Raw genomic sequence first — 23157 nt, 5'->3', positions numbered from 1 at the left:
TCCCGGGTTTCTGCGTCCAAAGCAATTTTTTGGTAAATCTGTCGGTATACAAGTATTTTGCATCAATTCTGAGGAGTGAAACGTTTACGCAGGTGAACACACATACTTGATAAAGAAATGCTGATTCAGATTGCATCGCGGCAGTAGGCGTTGCAAAAGAACCGGAACAGCGTGAAAGACATGTAATAATGTGCAACAGCTCTAATAAAGCGATTTTACCCAAACGCAAGAACTGTTAAATCCCGCTGTGTTTCTTCTCCCGTCTGCCGAAATAGCTCAGTTGGGAGAGCGTTAAACTGAACATCTAAAGGTCCTTGGCTCGATCCCGGGTTTCAGCGTCCAAAACACTTTTTTTAAATCTCTCGGTATACAAGTATTTCGCAATAATTCTAACGAGTGAAACGGTTACGCAGGTGAACACACCTGCTTGATAAAGAAATGCTGATTCAGATTGCATCGCGACAGTAGGCGTTGCAAAAATCCGGAACAGCGTGAAAGACATGTAGTAATGTGCAACAGCTCTAATAAAGCATTTTTACCGAAGCGCAAGAACTGCTAGATCCCGCTGTCACTCTTCTCCCGTCTGCTGAAATAGCTCAGTTGGGAGAGCGTTAATCTGAACATATAAAGGTCCTTGGCTCGATCCCGGGTTTCGTCGTCCAAAGCACGATTTGTTAAATCTGTCGGTATACAAGTATTTTGCAATAATTCTAACGAGTGAAACGGTTACGCAGGTGAACACACATGCTTAATAAAGAAATGCTGATTCAGATTGCATCGCGGGAGTAGGCATTGCAAAAGAACCAGAACAGCGTGAAGGACATGTAGTAATGTGCAACAGCCCTAATAAAGCAGTTTTACCGAAACGCAAGAACTGTTAAATGCCGCTTTCACTCTTCTGCCGTATACCGAAATGGCTCAATTCAGAGATAGTTAGACTGAAAATCGGAAGGTCCTTGGCTCGATCCCGGGTTTCGGCGTCCAGAGCATTTTTTTTTGGTAAATCTTTTGATACACAAGTATTTTTCAATACTTCTAACGAGTGAAACGGTTACGCAGGTGAACACACATGCTTGATAAAGAAATGCTGACTCAGATTGCATCGCGGGAGTAGGCATTGCAAAAGAACCAGAACAGCGTGAAATACACGTATTAATGTGCAACAGCTCTAATAAAGCGGTTTTACCGAAATGCAAGAACTCTTAAATCCCGCTGTCACTCTTCTCCCGTCTGCCGAAATAGCGTAGTTGGGAGAGCGTTAGACTGAAAATCTAAAGGTCTTTGGCTCGATTCCCGGTTTCGGCGTCCAGAGCAATTTTTTGTTAAATCTCACGGTATACAAGTATTTTGCAATACTTCTAACGAGTGAAACGGTTACGCAGGTGAACACACGTGCTTGAAAAAGAAATGCTGATTCATATTGCATCGCAACAGTAGGCGTTGCAAAAGAACTGGAACAGCGTGAAAGACATGTAGTAATGTGCAACAGCTCTAATAAAGCAGTTTTACCGAAGCGCAAGAACTTCTAGATCCCGCTGTCACTCTTCTCCCGTCTGCTGAAATAGCTCAGTTGGGAGAGCGTTAATCTGAACATATAAGGTCCTTGGCTCGATCCCGGGTTTCGTCGTCCAAAGCACGATTTGTTAAATCTGTCGGTATACAAGTATTTTGCAAGAATTCTAGCGAGTTAAACAGTTACGCAGGTGAACAGACATGCTTGATCAAGAAATGCTGAATTAGATTGAATCGCGGCAGTAGGCGTTGCAAAAAAACTGGAACAGCGTGAAAGACACGTATTAATATGCAACAGCTCTAATAAAGCGGTTTTACCGAAGCGCAAGAACTGCTAGATCCCGCTGTCACTCTTCTCCCGTCTGCTGAAATAGCTCAGTTGGGAGAGCATAATCTGAACATATAAAGAACCTTGGCTCGATCCCGGGTTTCGTCGTCCAAAGCACGATTTGTTAACTCTGTCGGTATACAAGTATTGTGCAAGAATTCTAACGAGTTAAACAGTTACGCAGGTGAACACACATGATTGATAAAGAAATGCTGATTCAGATTGCATGGCAGCAGTGGGCGTTCCAAAAGAACCGGAACCGCGTGAAAGACATGTAGTAATGTGCAACAGCCCTAATAAAGATGTTTTACCGAAACGCAAGAACTGTTAAATGCCGCCTTCACTCTTCTCCCGTTTGCCAAAATAGCTCAGTTCGGAGAGCGTTAGACTGAAAATCTAAAGGTCCTTGGCTCGATCCCGGGTTTCGGCGTCCAGAGCACTTTTTTTTAAATCTCTCAGTATACAAGTATTTTGCAATACTTCTAACGAGTGAAACGGTTACGCAGGTGAACACACCTGCTAGATAAAGAAATGCTGATTCAGATTGCATCGCGACAGTAGGCGTTGCAAAAGAACCGGAACAGCGTGAAAGACATGTAGTAATGTGCAACAGCTCTAATAAAGCAGTTTTACCGAAGCGCAAGAACTGCTAGATCCCGATGTCACTCTTCTCCCGTCTCCTGAAATGGCTCAGTTGGGAGAGCGTTATTGTGAACAAATAAAGGTCCTTGGCTCGATCCCGGGTTTCGTCGTTCAAAGCACGATTTGTTAAATCTGTCGGTATACAAATATTTTGCAATAATTCTAACGAGTGAAATGGTTACGCAGGTGAACACATATGCTTGATAAAGAAATGCTGATTCAGATTGCATCGCGGAAGTAGGCATTGCAAAAGAACCAGAACAGAATGAAAGACATGTAGTAATGTGCAACAGCCCTAATAAAGCAGTTTTACCGAAACGCAAGAACTGTTAAATGCCGCTTTCACTCTTCTCCCGTATGCCGAAATAGCTCAGTTCAGAGAGAGCTAGACTGAAAATCTGAAGGTCCTTGGCTCGATCCCGGGTTTCGGCGTCCAGAGCATTTTTTTTGTTAAATCTTTTGATACACAAGTATTTTTCAATACTTCTAACGAGTGAAACGGTTACGCAGGTGAACACACATTCTTGATAAAGAAATGCTGACTCAGATTGAATCGTGGGAGTAGGCATTGCAAAAGAACCAGAACAGCGTGAAATACACGTAATAATGTGCAACAGCTCTAATAAAGCGGTTTTACCGAAACGCAAGAACTCTTGAATCCCGCTGTCACTCTTCTCCCGTCTGCCGAAATAGTGCAGTTGGGAGAGCGTTAAACTGAACATCTAAAGGTCCTTGGCTCGATCCCGGGTTTCTGCGTCCAAAGCAATTTTTTGGTAAATCTGTCGGTATACAAGTATTTTGCATCAATTCTGAGGAGTGAAACGTTTACGCAGGTGAACACACATGCTTGATAAAGAAATGCTGATTCAGATTGCATCGCGGCAGTAGGCGTTGCAAAAGAACCGGAACCGCGTGAAAGACATGTAATAATGTGCAACAGCTCTAATAAAGCGATTTTACCCAAACGCAAGAACTGTTAAATCCCGCTGTGTTTCTTCTCCCGTCTGCCGAAATAGCTCAGTTGGGAGAGCGTTAAACTGAACATCTAAAGGTCCTTGGCTCGATCCCGGGTTTCAGCGTCCAAAACACTTTTTTTAAATCTCTCGGTATACAAGTATTTCGCAATAATTCTAACGAGTGAAACGGTTACGCAGGTGAACACACCTGCTTGATAAAGAAATGCTGATTCAGATTGCATCGCGACAGTAGGCGTTGCAAAAATCCGGAACAGCGTGAAAGACATGTAGTAATGTGCAACAGCTCTAATAAAGCATTTTTACCGAAGCGCAAGAACTGCTAGATCCCGCTGTCACTCTTCTCCCGTCTGCTGAAATAGCTCAGTTGGGAGAGCGTTAATCTGAACATATAAAGGTCCTTGGCTCGATCCCGGGTTTCGTCGTCCAAAGCACGATTTGTTAAATCTGTCGGTATACAAGTATTTTGCAATAATTCTAACGAGTGAAACGGTTACGCAGGTGAACACACATGCTTAATAAAGAAATGCTGATTCAGATTGCATCGCGGGAGTAGGCATTGCAAAAGAACCAGAACAGCGTGAAGGACATGTAGTAATGTGCAACAGCCCTAATAAAGCAGTTTTACCGAAACGCAAGAACTGTTAAATGCCGCTTTCACTCTTCTGCCGTATACCGAAATGGCTCAATTCAGAGATAGTTAGACTGAAAATCGGAAGGTCCTTGGCTCGATCCCGGGTTTCGGCGTCCAGAGCATTTTTTTTTGTTAAATCTTTTGATACACAAGTATTTTTCAATACTTCTAACGAGTGAAACGGTTACGCAGGTGAACACACATGCTTGATAAAGAAATGCTGACTCAGATTGCATCGCGGGAGTAGGCATTGCAAAAGAACCAGAACAGCGTGAAATACACGTATTAATGTGCAACAGCTCTAATAAAGCGGTTTTACCGAAATGCAAGAACTCTTAAATCCCGCTGTCACTCTTCTCCCGTCTGCCGAAATAGCGTAGTTGGGAGAGCGTTAGACTGAAAATCTAAAGGTCTTTGGCTCGATTCCCGGTTTCGGCGTCCAGAGCAATTTTTTGTTAAATCTCACGGTATACAAGTATTTTGCAATACTTCTAACGAGTGAAACGGTTACGCAGGTGAACACACGTGCTTGAAAAAGAAATGCTGATTCATATTGCATCGCAACAGTAGGCGTTGCAAAAGAACTGGAACAGCGTGAAAGACATGTAGTAATGTGCAACAGCTCTAATAAAGCAGTTTTACCGAAGCGCAAGAACTTCTAGATCTCGCTGTCACTCTTCTCCCGTCTGCTGAAATAGCTCAGTTGGGAGAGCGTTAATCTGAACATATAAGGTCCTTGGCTCGATCCCGGGTTTCGTCGTCCAAAGCACGATTTGTTAAATCTGTCGGTATACAAGTATTTTGCAAGAATTCTAGCGAGTTAAACAGTTACGCAGGTGAACAGACATGCTTGATCAAGAAATGCTGAATTAGATTGAATCGCGGCAGTAGGCGTTGCAAAAAAACTGGAACAGCGTGAAAGACACGTATTAATATGCAACAGCTCTAATAAAGCGGTTTTACCGAAGCGCAAGAACTGCTAGATCCCGCTGTCACTCTTCTCCCGTCTGCTGAAATAGCTCAGTTGGGAGAGCATAATCTGAACATATAAAGAACCTTGGCTCGATCCCGGGTTTCGTCGTCCAAAGCACGATTTGTTAACTCTGTCGGTATACAAGTATTTTGCAAGAATTCTAACGAGTTAAACAGTTACGCAGGTGAACACACATGATTGATAAAGAAATGCTGATTCAGATTGCATGGCAGCAGTGGGCGTTCCAAAAGAACCGGAACCGCGTGAAAGACATGTAGTAATGTGCAACAGCCCTAATAAAGATGTTTTACCGAAACGCAAGAACTGTTAAATGCCGCCTTCACTCTTCTCCCGTTTGCCAAAATAGCTCAGTTCGGAGAGCGTTAGACTGAAAATCTAAAGGTCCTTGGCTCGATCCCGGGTTTCGGCGTCCAGAGCACTTTTTTTTAAATCTCTCAGTATACAAGTATTTTGCAATACTTCTAACGAGTGAAACGGTTACGCAGGTGAACACACATGCTTGATAAAGAAATGCTGATTCAGATTGCATCGCGGCAGTAGGCGTTGCAAAAGAACCGGAACAGTGTGAAAGACATGTAATAATGTGCAACAGCTCTAATAAAGCGATTTTACCCAAACGCAAGAACTGTTAAGTCCCGCTGTCACTCTTCTCCTGTCTGCCAAAATAGCTCAGTTGGGAGAGCGTTAAACTGAACATCTAAAGGTCTTTGGCTCGATCCCGGGTTTCAGCGTCCAAAACACTTTTTTTAAATCTCTCGGTATACAAGTATTTCGCAATAATTCTAACGAGTTAAACGGTTACGCAGGTGAACACACCTGCTTGATAAAGAAATGCTGATTCAGATAGCATCGCGAAAGTAGGCGTTGCGAAAATCCGGAACAGCGTGAAAGACATGTAGTAATGTGCAACAGCTCTAATAAAGCAGTTTTACCGAAGCGCAAGAACTGCTAGATCCCGCTGTCACTCTTCTCCCGTCTGCTGAAATAGCTCAGTTGGGAGAGCGTTAAACTGAACATCTAAAGGTCCTTGGCTCGATCCCGGGTTTCAGCGTCCAAAGCACTCTTTTGTTAAATCTGTCGGTATACAAGTATTTTGCAAGAATTCTAACGAGTGAAACGATTACGCAGGTGAACACACATGCTTGATAAAAAAATGCTGAATCAGATTGAATCGCGGCAGTAGGCGTTGCAAAAAAACCGGAACAGCGTGAAAGCCTTGTATTAATATGCAACAGCTCTAATAAAGCGGTTTTACCGAAACGCAAGAACTGTTAAATCCCGCAGTCACTTTTCTCCCGTCTGCCGAAATAGCTGAGTTGGGAGAGCGTTAAACTGAACATCTGAAGGTCCTTGGCTCGATCCTGGGTTTCAGCGTCCAAAGCACTTTTTTTTAAATCTCTCGGTATACAAGTATTTCGCAATAATTCTAACGAGTGAAACGGTTACGCAGGTGAACACACCTGCTAGATAAAGAAATGCTGATTCAGATTGCATCGCGACAGTAGGCGTTGCAAAAGAACCGGAACAGCGTGAAAGACATGTAGTAATGTGCAACAGCTCTAATAAAGCAGTTTTACCGAAGCGTAAGAACTGCTAGATCCCGATGTCACTCTTCTCCCGTCTCCTGAAATGGCTCAGTTGGGAGAGCGTTATTGTGAACAAATAAAGGTCCTTGGCTCGATCCCGGGTTTCGTCGTTCAAAGCACGATTTGTTAAATCTGTCGGTATACAAATATTTTGCAATACTTCTAACGAGTGAAACGGTTACGCAGGTGAACACACATTCTTGATAAAGAAATGCTGACTCAGATTGCATGGCAGCAGTGGGCGTTCCAAAAGAACCAGAACAGCGTGAAATACACGTAATAATGTGCAACAGCTCTAATAAAGCGGTTTTACCGAAACGCAAGAACTCTTGAATCCCGCTGTCACTCTTCTCCCGTCTGCCGAAATAGTGCAGTTGGGAGAGCGTTAAACTGAACATCTAAAGGTCCTTGGCTCGATCCCGGGTTTCTGCGTCCAAAGCAATTTTTTGGTAAATCTGTCGGTATACAAGTATTTTGCATCAATTCTGAGGAGTGAAACGTTTACGCAGGTGAACACACATGCTTGATAAAGAAATGCTGATTCAGATTGCATCGCGGGAGTAGGCATTGCAAAAGAACCGGAAAAGCGTGAAATACACGTAATAATGTGCGACAGCTCTAATAAAGCGGTTTTACCGGAACGCAAGAACTCTTAAATCCTGCTGTCACTCTTCTCCCGTCTGCCAAAATAGCGCAGTTGGGAGAGCGTTAAACTGAACATATAAAGGTCCTTGGCTCGATCCCGGGTTTCAGCGTCCAAAGCACTTTTTTGTTAAATCTGTCGGTATACAAGTATTTCGCAATAATTCTAACGAGTGAAACGGTTACGCAGGTGAACAACCCTGCTTGATAAAGAAATGCTGATTCAGATTGCATCGCGACAGTAGGCGTTGCAAAAGAACCGGAACAGCGTGAAAGACATGTAGTAATCTGCAACAGCTCTAATAAAGCAGTTTTACTGAAGCGCAAGAACTGCTAGATCCCGCTGTCACTCTTCTCCCGTCTGCTGAAATAGCTCAGTTGGGAGAGCGTTAATCTGAACATATAAGGTCCTTGGCTCGATCCCGGGTTTCGTCGTCCAAAGCACGATTTGTTAAATCTGTCGGTATACAAGTATTTCGCAATAATTCTAACGAGTGAAACGGTTACGCAGGTGAACAACCCTGCTTGATAAAGAAATGCTGATTCAGATTGCATCGCGACAGTAGGCGTTGCAAAAAAACCGGAACAGCGTGAAAGACACGTATTAATATGCAACAGCTCTAATAAAGCGGTTTTACCGAAGCGCAAGAACTGTTAGATCCCGCTGTCTCTCTTCTCCCGTCTGCTGAAATAGCTCAGTTGGGAGAGCATTAAACTGAACATATAAAGGTCCTTATATCGATCCCGGGTTTCGGCGTTCAAAGCACTTTTTTTTAAATCTCTCGGTATACAAGAATTTCGCAATAATTCTAACGAGTGAAACGGTTACGCAGGTGAACACACCTGCTTGATAAAGAAATACTGATTCAGATTGCATCGCGACAGTAGGCGTTGCAAAAATCCGGAACAGCGTGAAAGACATGTAGTAATGTGCAACAGCTCTAATAAAGCAGACTTACCGAAGCGCAAGAACTGCTAGATCCCGCTGTCACTCTTCTCCCGTCTGCTGAAATAGCTCAGTTGGGAGAGCGTTAAACTGAACATCTAAAGGTCCTTGGCTCGATCCCGGGTTTCAGCGTTCAAAGCAATTTTTTTGTTAAATCTCTCGGTATACAAGTATCTTGCAATACTTCTAACGAGTGAAACGGTTACGCAGGTGAACACACATGCTTGATAAAAAATGCTGAATCAGATTGAATCGCGGCAGTAGGCGTTGCGAAAAAACCGGAACAGCGTGAAAGACATGTATTAATATGCAACAGCTCTAATAAAGCGGTTTTACCGAAACGCAAGAACTGTTAAATCCCGCTGTCACTTTTCTTTCGTCTCCTGAAATAGCTCAGTTGGGAGAGCGTTAATGTGAACAAATAAAGGTCCTTGGCTCGATCCCGGGTTTCGTCGTCCAAAGCACGATTTGTTAAATCTGTCGGTATACAAGTATTTTGCAATAATTCTAACGAGTGAAACGGTTACGCAGGTGAACACACATGCTTGATAAAGAAATGCTGATTCAGATTGCATCGCGGAAGTAGGCATTGCAAAAGAACCAGAACAGCATGAAAGACATGTAGTAATGTGCAACAGCCCTAATAAAGCAGTTTTACCGAAACGCAAGAACTGTTAAATGCCGCTTTCACTCTTCTCCCGTATGCCGAAATAGCTCAGTTCAGAGAGAGCTAGACTGAAAATCTGAAGGTCCTTGGCTCGATCCCGGGTTTCGGCGTCCAGAGCATTTTTTTTGTTAAATCTTTTGATACACAAGTATTTTTTAATACTTCTAACGAGTGAAATGGTTACGCAGGTTAACACACATGCTTGATAAAGAAATGCTGACTCAGATTGAATCGTGGGAGTAGGCATTGCAAAAGAGCCAGAAAAGCGTGAAATACACGTAATAATGTGCAACAGCTCTAATTAAGCGGTTTTACCGAAACGCAAGAACTCTTAACTCCCGCTGTCACTCTTCTTCCGTCTGCCGAAATAGCGCAGTTGGGAGAGCGTTAGACTGAAAATCTACAGGTCCTTGGCTCGATCCCCGGTTTCGGCGTCCAGAGCAATTTTTTTGTTCAATCTCTCGGTATACAAGTATTTTGCAATACTTCTAACGAGTGAAACGGTTACGCAGGTGAACACACATGCTTGATAAAGAAAGGCTGATTCAGATTGCATCGCGGGAGTAGGCATTGCAAAAGAACCAGAACAGCGTGAAATACACGTAATAATGTGCAACAGCTCTAATAAAGCGGTTTTACCGAAACGCAAGAACTCTTGAATCCCGCTGTCACTCTTCTCCCGTCTGCCGAAATAGCGCAGTTGGGAGAGCGTTAAACTGAACATCTAAAGGTCCTTGGCTCGATCCCGGGTTTCTGCGTCCAAAGCAATTTTTTGGTAAATCTGTCGGTATACAAGTATTTTGCATCAATTCTGAGGAGTGAAACGGTTACGCAGGTGAACACACATGCTTGATAAAGAAATGCTGATTCAGATTGCATCGCGGTAGTAGGCATTGCAAAAGAACCGGAACAGCGTGAAATACACGTAATAATGTGCGACAGCTCTAATAAAGCGGTTTTACCGGAACGCAAGAACTCCTAAATCCTGCTGTCACTCTTCTCCCGTCTGCCGAAATAGCGCAGTTGGGAGAGCGTTAAACTGAACATCTAAAGGTCCTTGGCTCGATCCCAGGTTTCAGCGTCCAAAGCACTTTTTTTGTTAAATCTGTCGGTATACAAGTATTTCGCAATAATTCTAACGAGTGAAACGGTTACGCAGGTGAACACACATGCTTGATAAAGAAATGCTGACTCAGATTGCATCGCGGGAGTAGGCATTGCAAAAGAACCAGAACAGCGTGAAATACACGTATTAATGTGCAACAGCTCTAATAAAGCGGTTTTACCGAAATGCAAGAACTCTTAAATCCCGCTGTCACTCTTCTCCCGTCTGCCGAAATAGCGTAGTTGGGAGAGCGTTAGACTGAAAATCTAAAGGTCTTTGGCTCGATTCCCGGTTTCGGCGTCCAGAGCAATTTTTTGTTAAATCTCACGGTATACAAGTATTTTGCAATACTTCTAACGAGTGAAACGGTTACGCAGGTGAACACACGTGCTTGAAAAAGAAATGCTGATTCATATTGCATCGCAACAGTAGGCGTTGCAAAAGAACTGGAACAGCGTGAAAGACATGTAGTAATGTGCAACAGCTCTAATAAAGCAGTTTTACCGAAGCGCAAGAACTTCTAGATCCCGCTGTCACTCTTCTCCCGTCTGCTGAAATAGCTCAGTTGGGAGAGCGTTAATCTGAACATATAAGGTCCTTGGCTCGATCCCGGGTTTCGTCGTCCAAAGCACGATTTGTTAAATCTGTCGGTATACAAGTATTTTGCAAGAATTCTAGCGAGTTAAACAGTTACGCAGGTGAACAGACATGCTTGATCAAGAAATGCTGAATTAGATTGAATCGCGGCAGTAGGCGTTGCAAAAAAACTGGAACAGCGTGAAAGACACGTATTAATATGCAACAGCTCTAATAAAGCGGTTTTACCGAAGCGCAAGAACTGCTAGATCCCGCTGTCACTCTTCTCCCGTCTGCTGAAATAGCTCAGTTGGGAGAGCATAATCTGAACATATAAAGAACCTTGGCTCGATCCCGGGTTTCGTCGTCCAAAGCACGATTTGTTAACTCTGTCGGTATACAAGTATTTTGCAAGAATTCTAACGAGTTAAACAGTTACGCAGGTGAACACACATGATTGATAAAGAAATGCTGATTCAGATTGCATGGCAGCAGTGGGCGTTCCAAAAGAACCGGAACCGCGTGAAAGACATGTAGTAATGTGCAACAGCCCTAATAAAGATGTTTTACCGAAACGCAAGAACTGTTAAATGCCGCCTTCACTCTTCTCCCGTTTGCCAAAATAGCTCAGTTCGGAGAGCGTTAGACTGAAAATCTAAAGGTCCTTGGCTCGATCCCGGGTTTCGGCGTCCAGAGCACTTTTTTTTAAATCTCTCAGTATACAAGTATTTTGCAATACTTCTAACGAGTGAAACGGTTACGCAGGTGAACACACATGCTTGATAAAGAAATGCTGATTCAGATTGCATCGCGGCAGTAGGCGTTGCAAAAGAACCGGAACAGTGTGAAAGACATGTAATAATGTGCAACAGCTCTAATAAAGCGATTTTACCCAAACGCAAGAACTGTTAAGTCCCGCTGTCACTCTTCTCCTGTCTGCCAAAATAGCTCAGTTGGGAGAGCGTTAAACTGAACATCTAAAGGTCTTTGGCTCGATCCCGGGTTTCAGCGTCCAAAACACTTTTTTTAAATCTCTCGGTATACAAGTATTTTGCAAGAATTCTAACGAGCTAAACAGTTACGCAGGTGAACACACCTGCTTGATAAAGAAATGCTGAATCAGATTGAATCGCGGCAGTAGGCGTTGCAAAAAAACCGGAACAGCGTGAAAGACACGTATTAATATGCAACAGCTCTAATAAAGCGGTTTTACCGAAGCGCAAGAACTGTTAGATCCCGCTGTCTCTCTTCTCCCGTCTGCTGAAATAGCTCAGTTGGGAGAGCGTTAATCTGAACTTATAAAGGTCCTTGGCTCGATCCCGGGTTTCGGCGTCCAGAGCACTTTTTTTTAAATCTCTCAGTATACAAGTATTTTGCAATACTTCTAACGAGTGAAACGGTTACGCAGGTGAACACACATGATTGATAAAGAAATGCTGATTCAGATTGCATGGCAGCAGTGGGCGTTCCAAAAGAACCGGAACCGCGTGAAAGACATGTAGTAATGTGCAACAGCCCTAATAAAGATGTTTTACCGAAACGCAAGAACTGTTAAATGCCGCCTTCACTCTTCTCCCGTTTGCCAAAATAGCTCAGTTCGGAGAGCGTTAGACTGAAAATCTAAAGGTCCTTGGCTCGATCCCGGGTTTCGGCGTCCAGAGCACTTTTTTTTAAATCTCTCAGTATACAAGAATTTCGCAATAATTCTAACGAGTGAAACGGTTACACAGGTGAACACACCTGCTTGATAAAGAAATGCTGATTCAGATTGCATCGCGACAGTAGGCGTTGCAAAAAACCGGAATAGCGTGAAAGACATGTAGTAATGTGAAACAGCTCTAATAAAGCAGATTTACCGAAGCGCAAGAACTGCTAGATCCCGCTGTCACTCTTCTTCCGTCTGCTGAAATAGCTCAGTTGGGAGAGCGTTAATCTGAACTTATAAAGGTCCTTGGCTCGATCCCGGGTTTCAGCGTCCAAAGCACTTTTTTGTTAAATCTGTCGGTATACAAGTATTTTGCAAGAATTCTAACGAGTGAAACGGTTACGCAGGTGAACACACCTGCTTGATAAAGGAATGCTGATTCAGATTGCATCGCGACAGTAGGCGTTGCAAAAGAACCGGAACAGCGTGAAAGACATGCAGTAATGTGCAACAGCTCTAATAAAGCAGTTTTACCGAAGCGCAAGAACTGCTAGATCCCGCTGTCACTCTTCTGCCGTCTGCTGAAATAGCTCAGTTGGGAGAGCGTTAAACTGAACATCTAAAGGTCCTTGGCTCGATCCCGGGTTTCAGCGTTCAAAGCAATTTTTTTGTTAAATCTCTCGGTATACAAGTATTTTGCAATACTTCTAACGAGTGAAACGGTTACGCAGGTGAACACCCATGCTTGATAAAGAAATGCTGATTCAGATTGCATCGCGGGAGTAGGCATTGCAAAAAAACCGGAACAGCGTGAAAGACATGTAGTAATGTGCAAGAGCTCTAATAAAGCAGCTTTACCGAAGCGCAAGAACTGCTAGATCCCGCTGTCACTCTTCTCCCGTCTGCTGAAATAGCTCAGTTGGGAGAGTGGTAATCTGAACATATAAAGGTCCTTGGCTCGATCCCGGGTTTCAGCGTCCAAAGCACTTTTTTGTTACATCTGTCGGTATACAAGTATTTGGCAAGAATTCTAACGAGTGAAACGATTACGCAGGTGAACACACCTGCTTGATAAAGGAATGCTGATTCAGATTGCATCGCGAGAGTAGGCGTTGCAAAAGAACCGGAACAGCGTAAAAGACATGTAGTAATCTGCAACAGCTCTAATAAAGCAGTTTTACCGAATCGCAAGAACTGCTAGATCCCGCTGTCCCTCTTCTCCCGTCTCCTGAAATAGCTCAGTTGGGAGAGCGTTAATCTGAACGTATAAAGGTCCTTGGCTCGATTCCGGGTTTCGTCGTCCAAAGCACGATTTGTTAAATCTGTCGGTATACAAGTATTTTGCAATAATTCTAACGAGTGAAACGGTTACGCAGGTGAACACACATGCTTGATAAAGAAATGCTGATTCAGATTGCATCGCGGAAGTAGGCATTGCAAAAGAACCAGAACAGCATGAAAGACATGTAGTAATGTGCAACAGCCCTAATAAAGCAGTTTTACCGAAACGCAAGAACTGTTAAATGCCGCTTTCACTCTTCTCCCGTATGCCGAAATAGCTCAGTTCAGAGAGAGTTAGACTGAAAATCTGAAGGTCCTTGGCTCGATCCCGGGTTTCGGCGTCCAGAGCATTTTTTTGTTATATCTTTTGATACACAAGTATTTTTCAATACTTCTAACGAGTGAAACAGTTACGCAGGTGAATACACCTGCTTGATAAAGGAATGCTGATTCAGATTGCATCGCGACAGTAGGCGTTGCAAAAGAACCGGAACAGCGTGAAAGACATGTAGTAATGTGCAACAGCTCTAATAAAGCAGTTTTACCGAAGCGCAAGAACTGCTAGATCCCGCTGTCACTCTTCTCCCGTCTGCTGAAATAGCTCAGTTGGGAGAGCGTTAAACTGAACATCTAAAGGTCCTTGGCTCGATCCCGGGTTTCAACGTTCAAAGCAATTTTTTTGTTAAATCTCTCGGTATACAAGTATTTTGCAATACTTCTAACGAGTGAAACAGTTACGCAGGTGAACACACATGCTTGATAAAGAAATGCTGATTCAGATTGAATCGCGGGAGTAGGCATTGCAAAAAAACCGGAAAAGCGTGAAAGACATGTAGTAATGTGCAACAGCTCTAATAAAGCAGTTTTACCGAAGCGCAAGAACTGCTAGATCCCGCTGTCACTCTTCTCCCGTCTGCTGAAATAGCTCAGTTGGGAGAGTGGTAATCTGAACATATAAAGGTCCTTGGGTCGATCCCGGGTTTCAGCGTCCAAAGCACTTTTTGTTACATCTGTCGGTATACAAGTATTTGGCAAGAATTCTAACAAGTGAAACGATTACGCAGGTGAACACACCTGCTTGATAAAGGAATGCTGATTCAGATTGCATCGCGACAGTAGGCGTTGCAAAAGACCCGGAACAGCGTGAAAGACATGTAGTAATGTGCAACAGATCTAATAAAGCAGTTTTACCGAAGCGCAAGAACTGCTAGATCCCGCTGTCACTCTTCTCCCCTCTGCTGAAATAGCTCAGTAGGAGAGCGTTAAACTGAACATCTAAAGGTCCTTGGCTCGATCCCGGGTTTCAGCGTCCAAAGCACTTTTTTTAAATCTCTCGGTATACAAGTATTTCGCAATAATTCTAACGAGTGAAACGGTTACGCAGGTGAACACACCTGCTTGATAAAGAAATGCTGATTCAGATTGCATCGCGACAGTAGGCGTTGCAAAAATCCGGAACAGCGTGAAAGACATGTAGTAATGTGCAACAGCTCTAATAAAGCAGTTTTACCGAAGCGCAAGAACTGCTAGATCCCGCTGTCACTCTTCTTCCGTCTGCTGAAATAGCTCAGTTGGGAGAGCGGTAATCTGAACTTATAAAGGTCCTTGGCTCGATCCCGGGTTTCAGCGTCCAAAGCACTTTTTTGTTAAATCTGTCGGTATACAAGTATTTTGCAAGAATTCTAACGAGTGAAACGGTTACGCAGGTGAATACACCTGCTTGATAAAGGAATGCTGATTCAGATTGCATCGCGACAGTAGGCGTTGCAAAAGAACCGGAACAGCGTGAAAGACATGTAGTAATGTGCAACAGCTCTAATAAAGCAGTTTTACCGAAGCGCAAGAACTGCTAGATCCCGCTGTCACTCTTCTCCCGTCTGCTGAAATAGCTCAGTTGAAGAGCGTTAAACTGAACATCTAAAGGTCCTTGGGTCGATCCCGGGTTTCAGCGTCCAAAGCACTTTTTTGTTACATCTGTCGGTATACAAGTATTTGGCAAGAATTCTAACGAGTGAAACGATTACGCAGGTGAACACACCTGCTTGATAAAGGAATGCTGATTCATATTGCATCGCGACAGTAGGCGTTGCAAAAGACCCGGAACAGCGTGAAAGACATGTAGTAATGTGCAACAGATCTAATAAAGCAGTTTTACCGAAGCGCAAGAACTGCTAGATCCCGCTGTCACTCTTCTCCCGTCTCCTGAAATAGCTCAGTTGGGAGAGCGTTAATGTGAACAAATAAAGGTCCTTGGCTCGATCCCGGGTTTCGTCGTCCAAAGCACGATTTGTTAAATCTGTTGGTATACAAGTATTTTGCAATAATTCTAACGAGTGAAACGGTTACGCAGGTGAACACACATGCTTGATAAAGAAATGCTGATTCAGATTGCATCGCGGAAGTAGGCATTGCAAAAGAACCAGAACAGCATGAAAGACATGTAGTAATGTGCAACAGCCCTAATAAAGCAGTTTTACCGAAACGCAAGAACTGTTAAATGCCGCTTTCACTCTTCTCCCGTATGCCGAAATAGCTCAGTTCAGAGAGAGCTAGACTGAAAATCTGAAGGTCCTTGGCTTGAACCCGGGTTTCGGCGTCCAGAGCATTTTTTTTGTTAAATCTTTTGATACACAAGTATTTTTCAATACTTCTAACGAGTGAAATGGTTTCGCAGGTTAACACACATGCTTGATAAAGAATTGCTGACTCAGATTGAATCGTGGGAGTAGGCATTGCAAAAGAACCAGAACAGCGTGAAATACACGTAATAATGTGCAACAGCTCTAATAAAGCGGTTTTACCGAAACGCAAGAACTCTTAAATCCCGCTGTCACTCTTCTCCCGTCTGCCGAAATAGCGCAGTTGGGAGAGCGTTAGACTGAAAATCTACAGGTCCTTGGCTCGATCCCGGGTTTCAGCGTCCAAAGCACTTTTTTGTTAAATCTGTCGGTATACAAGTATTTCGCAATAATTCTAACGAGTGAAACGGTTACGCAGGTGAACACACCTGCTTGATAAAGAAATGCTGATTCAGATTGCATCGCGACAGTAGGCGTTGCAAAAGAACTGGAACAGCGTGAAAGACATGTAGTAATCTGCAACAGCTCTAATAAAGCAGTTTTACTGAAGCGCAAGAACTGCTAGATCCCGCTGTCACTCTTCTCCCGTCTGCTGAAATAGCTCAGTTGGGGGAGCGTTAATCTGAACATTTATAAGGTCCTTGGCTCGATCCCGGGTTTCGTCGTCCAAAGCACGATTTGTTAAATCTGTCGGTATACAAGTATTTTGCAAGAATTCTAACGAGCTAAACAGTTACGCAGGTGAACACACATGCTTGATAAAGAAATGCTGAATGAGATTGAATCGCGGCAGTAGGCGTTGCAAAATACCGGAACAGCGTGAAAGACACGTATTAATATGCAACAGCTCTAATAAAGCGGTTTTACCGAAGCGCAAGAACAGTTAGATCCCGCTGTCTCTCTTCTCCCGTCTGCTGAAATAGCTCAGTTGGGAGAGCGTTAAACTGAACATATAAAGGTAATTATATCGATCCCGGGTTTCGGCGATCAAAGCACTTTTTTTTTAAATCTCTCGGTATACAAGAATTTCGCAATAATTCTAACGAGTGAAACGGTTACACAGGTGAACACACCTGCTTGATAAAGAAATGCTGATTCAGATTGCATCGCGACAGTAGGCGTTGCAAAAATCCGGAATAGCGTGAAAGACATGTAGTAATGTGCAACAGCTCTAATAAAGCAGATTTACCGAAGCGCAAGAACTGCTAGATCCCGCTGTCACTCTTCTTCCGTCTGCTGAAATAGCTCAGTTGGGAGAGTGTTAATCTGAACTTATAAAGGTCCTTGGCTCGATCCCGGGTTTCAGCGTCCAAAGCACTTTTTTGTTAAATCTGTCGGTATACAAGTATTTTGCAAGAATTCTAACGAGTGAAACGGTTACGCAGGTGAACACACCTGCTTGATAAAGGAATGCTGATTCAGATTGCATCGCGACAGTAGGCGTTGCAAAAGAACCGGAACAGCGTGAAAGACATGCAGTAATGTGCAACAGCTCTAATAAAGCAGTTTTACCGAAGCGCAAGAACTGCTAGATCCCGCTGTTACTCTTCTCCCGTCTGCTGAAATAGCCCAGTTGGGAGAGCGTTAAACTGAACATCTAAAGGTCCTTGGCTCGATTCCGGGTTTCAGCGTTCAAAGCAATTTTTTTGTTAAATCTCTCGGTATACAAGTATTTTGCAATACTTCTAACGAGTGAAACGGTTACGCAGGTGAACACCCATGCTTGATAAAGAAATGCTGATGCAGATTGCATCGCGGGAGTAGGCATTGCAAAAAAAACCGGAACAGCGTGAAAGACATGTAGTAATGTGCAACAGCTCTAATAAAGCAGTTTTACCGAAGCGCAAGAACTGCTAGATCCCGCTGTCACTCTTCTCCCGTCTGCTGAAATAGCTCAGTTGGGAGAGTGGTAATCTGAACATATAAAGGTCCTTGGCTCGATCCCGGGTTTCAGCGTCCAAAGCACTTTTTTGTTACATCTGTCGGTATACAAGTATTTGGCAAGAATTCTAACGAGTGAAACGATTACGCAGGTGAACACACCTGCTTGATAAAGGAATGCTGATTCAGATTGCATCGCGAGAGTAGGCGTTGCAAAAGACCCGGAACAGCGTGAAAGACATGTAGTAATGTGCAACAGATCTAATAAAGCAGTTTTACCGAAGCGCAAGAACTGCTAGATCCCGCTGTCACTCTTCTCCCCTCTGCTGAAATAGCTCAGTAGGAGAGCGTTAAACTGAACATCTAAAGGTCCTTGGCTCGATCCCGGGTTTCGTCGTCCAAAGCACGATTTGTTAAATCTGTCGCTATACAAGTATTTTGCAATAATTCTAACGAGTGAAACGGTTACGCAGGTGAACACACAAGCTTGATAAAGAAATGCTGATTCAGATTGCATCGCGGAAGTAGGCATTGCAAAAGAACCAGAACAGCGTGAAAGACATGTAGTAATGTGCAACAGCCCTAATAAAGCAGTTTTACCGAAACGCAAGAACTGTTAAATGCCGCTTTCACTCTTCTCCCGTATGCCGAAATAGCTCAGTTCAGAGAGAGCTAGACTGAAAATCTGAAGGTCCTTGGCTCGAACCCGGGTTTCGGCGTCCAGAGCATTTTTTTTGTTAAATCTTTTGATACACAAGTATTTTTCAATACTTCTAACGAGTGAAACGGTTACGCAGGTGAACACACCTGCTTGATAAAGAAATGCTGATTCAGATTGCATCGCGAAAGAAGGCGTTGCAAAAAAAACCGGAACAGCGTGAAAGACATGTAGTAATGTGCAACAGCTCTCATAAAGCAGTTTTACCGAAGCGCAAGAACTGCTAGATCCCGCTGTCACTCTTCTCCCGTCTCCTGAAATAGCTCAGTTGGGAGAGCGTTTATGTGAACAAATAAAGGTCCTTGGCTCGATCCCGGGTTTCGTCGTCCAAAGCACGATTTGTTAAATCTGTCGGTATACAAGTATTTTGCAATAATTCTAACGAGTGAAACGGTTACGCAGGTGAACACACATGCTTGATAAAGAAATGCTGACTCAGATTGAATCGTGGGAGTAGGCATTGCAAAAGAACCAGAACAGCGTGAAATACACGTAATAATGTGCAACAGCTCTAATAAAGCGGTTTTACCGAAACGCAAGAACTCTTAAATCCCGCTGTCACTCTTCTCCCGTCTGCCGAAATAGCGCAGTTGAGAGAGCGTTAGACTGAAAATCTACAGATCCTTGGCTCGATCCCCGGTTTCGGCGTCCAGAGCAATTTTTTTGTTCAATCTCTCGGTATACAAGTATTTTGCAATACTTCTAACGAGTGAAACGGTTACGCAGGTGAACACACATGCCTGATAAAGAAAGGCTGATTCAGATTGCATCGCGGGAGTAGGCATTGCAAAAGAACCAGAACAGCGTGAAATACACGTAATAATGTGCAACAGCTCTAATAAAGCGGTTTTACCGAAACGCAAGAACTCTTGAATCCCGCTGTCACTCTTCTCCCGTCTGCCGAAATAGCGCAGTTGGGAGAGCGTTAAACTGAACATCTAAAGGTCCTTGGCTCGATCCCGGGTTTCTGCGTCCAAAGCAATTTTTTGTAAATCTGTCGGTATACAAGTATTTTGCATCAATTCTGAGGAGTGAAACGGTTACGCAGGTGAACACACATGCTTGATAAAGAAATGCTGATTCAGATTGCATCGCGGGAGTAGGCATTGCAAAAAAAACCGGAACAGCGTGAAAGACATGTAGTAATGTGCAACAGCTCTAATAAAGCAGTTTTACCGAAGCGCAAGAACTGCTAGATCCCGCTGTCACTCTTCTCCCGTCTGCTGAAATAGCTCAGTTGGGAGAGTGGTAATCTGAACATATAAAGGTCCTTGGCTCGATCCCGGGTTTCAGCGTCCAAAGCACTTTTTTGTTACATCTGTCGGTATACAAGTATTTGGCAAGAATTCTAACGAGTGAAACGATTACGCAGGTGAACACACCTGCTTGATAAAGGAATGCTGATTCAGATTGCATCGCGAGAGTAGGCGTTGCAAAAGAACCGGAACAGCGTGAAAGACATGTAGTAATCTGCAACAGCTCTAATAAAGCAGTTTTACCGAAGCGCAAGAACTGCTAGATCCCGCTGTCCCTCTTCTCCCGTCTCCTGAAATAGCTCAGTTGGGAGAGCGTTAATCTGAACATATAAAGGTCCTTGGCTCGATCCCGGGTTTCGTCGTCCAAAGCACGATTTGTTAAATCTGTCGCTATACAAGTATTTTGCAATAATTCTAACGAGTGAAACGGTTACGCAGGTGAACACACAAGCTTGATAAAGAAATGCTGATTCAGATTGCATCGCGGAAGTAGGCATTGCAAAAGAACCAGAACAGCGTGAAAGACATGTAGTAATGTGCAACAGCCCTAATAAAGCAGTTTTACCGAAACGCAAGAACTGTTAAATGCCGCTTTCACTCTTCTCCCGTATGCCGAAATAGCTCAGTTCAGAGAGAGTTAGACTGAAAATCTGAAGGTCCTTGGCTCGATCCCGGGTTTCGGCGTCCAGAGCATTTTTTTTGTTAAATCTCTCGGTATACTAGTATTTCGCAATGAATCTAACGAGTGAAACGGTTACGCAGGTGAACACACCTGCTTGATAAAGAAATGCTGATTCAGATTGCATCGCGAAAGTAGGCGTTGCAAAAAAACCGGAACAGCGTGAAAGACATGTAGTAATGTGCAACAGCTCTCATAAAGCAGTTTTACCGAAGCGCAAGAACTGCTAGATCCCGCTGTCACTCTTCTCCCGTCTCCTGAAATAGCTCAGTTGGGAGAGCGTTTATGTGAACAAATAAAGGTCCTTGGCTCGATCCCGGGTTTCGTCGTCCAAAGCACGATTTGTTAAATCTGTCGGTATAAAAGTATTTTGCAATAATTCTAACGAGTGAAACGGTTACGCAGGTGAACACACATGCTTGATAAAGAAATGCTGATTCAGATTGCATCGCGGAAGTAGGCATTGCAAAAGAACCAGAACAGCATGAAAGACATGTAGTAATGTGCAACAGCCCTAATAAAGCAGTTTTACCGAAACGCAAGAACTGTTAAATGCCGCTTTCACTCTTCTCCCGTATGCCGAAATAGCTCAGTTCAGAGAGAGCTAGACTGAAAATCTGAAGGTCCTTGGCTCGATCCCGGGTTTCGGCGTCCAGAGCATTTTTTTTGTTAAATCTTTTGATACACAAGTATTTTTCAATACTTCTAACGAGTGAAACGGTTACGCAGGTGAACACACCTGCTTGATAAAGAAATGCTGATTCAGATTGCATCGCGAAAGTAGGCGTTGCAAAAAAACCGGAACAGCGTGAAAGACATGTAGTAATGTGCAACAGCTCTCATAAAGCAGTTTTACCGAAGCGCAAGAACTGCTAGATCCCGCTGTCACTCTTCTCCCGTCTCCTGAAATAGCTCAGTTGGGAGAGCGTTTATGTGAACAAATAAAGGTCCTTGGCTCGATCCCGGGTTTCGTCGTCCAAAGCACGATTTGTTAAATCTGTCGGTATACAAGTATTTTGCAATAATTCTAACGAGTGAAACGGTTACGCAGGTGAACACACATGCTTGATAAAGAAATGCTGACTCAGATTGAATCGTGGGAGTAGGCATTGCAAAAGAACCAGAACAGCGTGAAATACACGTAATAATGTGCAACAGCTCTAATAAAGCGGTTTTACCGAAACGCAAGAACTCTTAAATCCCGCTGTCACTCTTCTCCCGTCTGCCGAAATAGCGCAGTTGGGAGAGCGTTAGACTGAAAATCTACAGATCCTTGGCTCGATCCCCGGTTTCGGCGTCCAGAGCAATTTTTTTGTTCAATCTCTCGGTATACAAGTATTTTGCAATACTTCTAACGAGTGAAACGGTTACGCAGGTGAACACACATGCCTGATAAAGAAAGGCTGATTCAGATTGCATCGCGGGAGTAGGCATTGCAAAAGAACCAGAACAGCGTGAAATACACGTAATAATGTGCAACAGCTCTAATAAAGCGGTTTTACCGAAACGCAAGAACTCTTGAATCCCGCTGTCACTCTTCTCCCGTCTGCCGAAATAGCGCAGTTGGGAGAGCGTTAAACTGAACATCTAAAGGTCCTTGGCTCGATCCCGGGTTTCTGCGTCCAAAGCAATTTTTTGGTAAATCTGTCGGTATACAAGTATTTTGCATCAATTCTGAGGAGTGAAACGGTTACGCAGGTGAACACACATGCTTGATAAAGAAATGCTGATTCAGATTGCATCGCGGGAGTAGGCATTGCAAAAGAACCGGAATAGCGTGAAATACACGTAATAATGTGCGACAGCTCTAATAAAGCGGTTTTACCGGAACGCAAGAACTCTTAAATCCTGCTGTCACTCTTCTCCCGTCTGCCGAAATAGCGCAGTTGGGAGAGCGTTAAACTGAACATCTAAAGGTCCTTGGCTCGATCCCGGGTTTCAGCGTCCAAAGCACTTTTTTGTTAAATCTGTCGGTATACAAGTATTTCGCAATAATTCTAACGAGTGAAACGGTTACGCAGGTGAACACACCTGCTTGATAAAGAAATGCTGATTCAGATTGCATCGCGACAGTAGGCGTTGCAAAAGAACTGGAACAGCGTGAAAGACATGTAGTAATCTGCAACAGCTCTAATAAAGCAGTTTTACTGAAGCGCAAGAACTGCTAGATCCCGCTGTCACTCTTCTCCCGTCTGCTGAAATAGCTCAGTTGGGAGAGCGTTAATCTGAACATTTATAAGGTCCTTGGCTCGATCCCGGGTTTCGTCGTCCAAAGCACGATTTGTTAAATCTGTCGGTATACAAGTATTTTGCAAGAATTCTAACGAGCTAAACAGTTACGCAGGTGAACACACATGCTTGATAAAGAAATGCTGAATCAGATTGAATCGCGGCAGTAAGCGTTGCAAAAAAACCGGAACAGCGTGAAAGACACGTATTAATATGCAACAGCTCTAATAAAGCGGTTTTACCGAAGTGCAAGAACTGTTAGATCCCGCTGTCTCTCTTCTCC

At 43.6% G+C, this 23157-nt stretch overlaps 11 non-coding genes across 11 annotated transcripts; all 11 read left to right on the top strand.

The window, feature by feature from the left end:
* The first annotated feature begins 265 nt into the window (after positions 1 to 265).
* On the top strand, positions 266 to 338 carry TRNAF-GAA (transfer RNA phenylalanine (anticodon GAA)). Its single transcript has one exon. It is a non-coding gene; the product is annotated as a tRNA-Phe (tRNA).
* Positions 339 to 2197: 1859 nt separating this feature from the next.
* Positions 2198 to 2270, top strand: TRNAF-GAA (transfer RNA phenylalanine (anticodon GAA)). The gene has a single exon. It is a non-coding gene; the product is annotated as a tRNA-Phe (tRNA).
* A 1218-nt stretch (positions 2271 to 3488) lies between these two features.
* TRNAF-GAA (transfer RNA phenylalanine (anticodon GAA)) lies at positions 3489 to 3561 on the top strand. The gene has a single exon. It is a non-coding gene; the product is annotated as a tRNA-Phe (tRNA).
* A 1859-nt stretch (positions 3562 to 5420) lies between these two features.
* TRNAF-GAA (transfer RNA phenylalanine (anticodon GAA)) lies at positions 5421 to 5493 on the top strand. Its single transcript has one exon. It is a non-coding gene; the product is annotated as a tRNA-Phe (tRNA).
* Positions 5494 to 6062: 569 nt separating this feature from the next.
* On the top strand, positions 6063 to 6135 carry TRNAF-GAA (transfer RNA phenylalanine (anticodon GAA)). Its single transcript has one exon. It is a non-coding gene; the product is annotated as a tRNA-Phe (tRNA).
* A 2182-nt stretch (positions 6136 to 8317) lies between these two features.
* On the top strand, positions 8318 to 8390 carry TRNAF-GAA (transfer RNA phenylalanine (anticodon GAA)). Its single transcript has one exon. It is a non-coding gene; the product is annotated as a tRNA-Phe (tRNA).
* Positions 8391 to 11222: 2832 nt separating this feature from the next.
* TRNAF-GAA (transfer RNA phenylalanine (anticodon GAA)) lies at positions 11223 to 11295 on the top strand. Its single transcript has one exon. It is a non-coding gene; the product is annotated as a tRNA-Phe (tRNA).
* Positions 11296 to 12187: 892 nt separating this feature from the next.
* Positions 12188 to 12260, top strand: TRNAF-GAA (transfer RNA phenylalanine (anticodon GAA)). Its single transcript has one exon. It is a non-coding gene; the product is annotated as a tRNA-Phe (tRNA).
* Positions 12261 to 12831: 571 nt separating this feature from the next.
* TRNAF-GAA (transfer RNA phenylalanine (anticodon GAA)) lies at positions 12832 to 12904 on the top strand. Its single transcript has one exon. It is a non-coding gene; the product is annotated as a tRNA-Phe (tRNA).
* Positions 12905 to 14123: 1219 nt separating this feature from the next.
* Positions 14124 to 14196, top strand: TRNAF-GAA (transfer RNA phenylalanine (anticodon GAA)). Its single transcript has one exon. It is a non-coding gene; the product is annotated as a tRNA-Phe (tRNA).
* A 3473-nt stretch (positions 14197 to 17669) lies between these two features.
* Positions 17670 to 17742, top strand: TRNAF-GAA (transfer RNA phenylalanine (anticodon GAA)). Its single transcript has one exon. It is a non-coding gene; the product is annotated as a tRNA-Phe (tRNA).
* The last annotated feature ends 5415 nt before the right edge of the window (positions 17743 to 23157 follow it).

The sequence above is a fragment of the Rhipicephalus microplus genome, chromosome X (genome assembly GCF_043290135.1).
Source record: "Rhipicephalus microplus isolate Deutch F79 chromosome X, USDA_Rmic, whole genome shotgun sequence".
In the NCBI taxonomy this organism is placed as follows: domain Eukaryota; kingdom Metazoa; phylum Arthropoda; class Arachnida; order Ixodida; family Ixodidae; genus Rhipicephalus; species Rhipicephalus microplus.
The sequence above is the reverse complement of the archived record's forward strand: the minus strand, read 5'-3'. Positions and strand labels throughout refer to the sequence as shown.